This window comes from Carlito syrichta, unplaced genomic scaffold, assembly GCF_000164805.1.
Source record: "Carlito syrichta isolate Samal-C Ts95f unplaced genomic scaffold, Tarsius_syrichta-2.0.1 Scaffold142905, whole genome shotgun sequence".
Lineage (NCBI taxonomy): Eukaryota > Metazoa > Chordata > Mammalia > Primates > Tarsiidae > Carlito > Carlito syrichta.
Window position 1 is genome coordinate 28,945 of NW_007087001.1, and position 441 is coordinate 29,385.

Genomic DNA, 441 nt, shown 5'->3' on the forward strand with positions numbered 1-441 from the left:
GGGGCCGGGAGCGGCCGCTGCCCTCCAGTCTGGGCGACCGAGTGAGACTCCGACTCAAAAGAAAATAAAAATAAAAAGTAAAAAAGGAAAGATTCTAAGGCACAAATCTTCAACTCTTGCTTCAATTGTGTAGGAGCTACTAATCGTTTCCCCAAAGCCACAACAAGGAGTGTGTGGGGCGGGGGAGAGTTTGAGTATTAAAAAACAGGAGCTTTCTAAGGAAGCAAAAGACAAGGGACGATGTACGAGACTCTCTACTGCAAAAGTTCCGGAAAACTAAGAACAGACAAAAGACCAGGGAACATGACTGTATAGCTTGGATATCTGCGGAAGGTTGATGGACCAGCACGCCCTGGTTAGGGAACGCTGTTCCAAACGTGCCTTTATTTATTCATTTGCTTTTATTTTTTTTGAGTGGGCGTCTCCCTCGGCCGCCCAGAC

The 441-nt window shown here is 46.9% G+C and overlaps 1 protein-coding gene across 1 annotated transcript in view; it reads right to left on the minus strand.

The window, feature by feature from the left end:
- ERICH3 (glutamate rich 3) overlaps nt 1-441 on the minus strand; it is a gene marked incomplete at its 3' end in the record, with an annotated part of 93,538 nt that overhangs the window by 28,924 nt on the left and 64,173 nt on the right. The window lies entirely within an intron of this gene.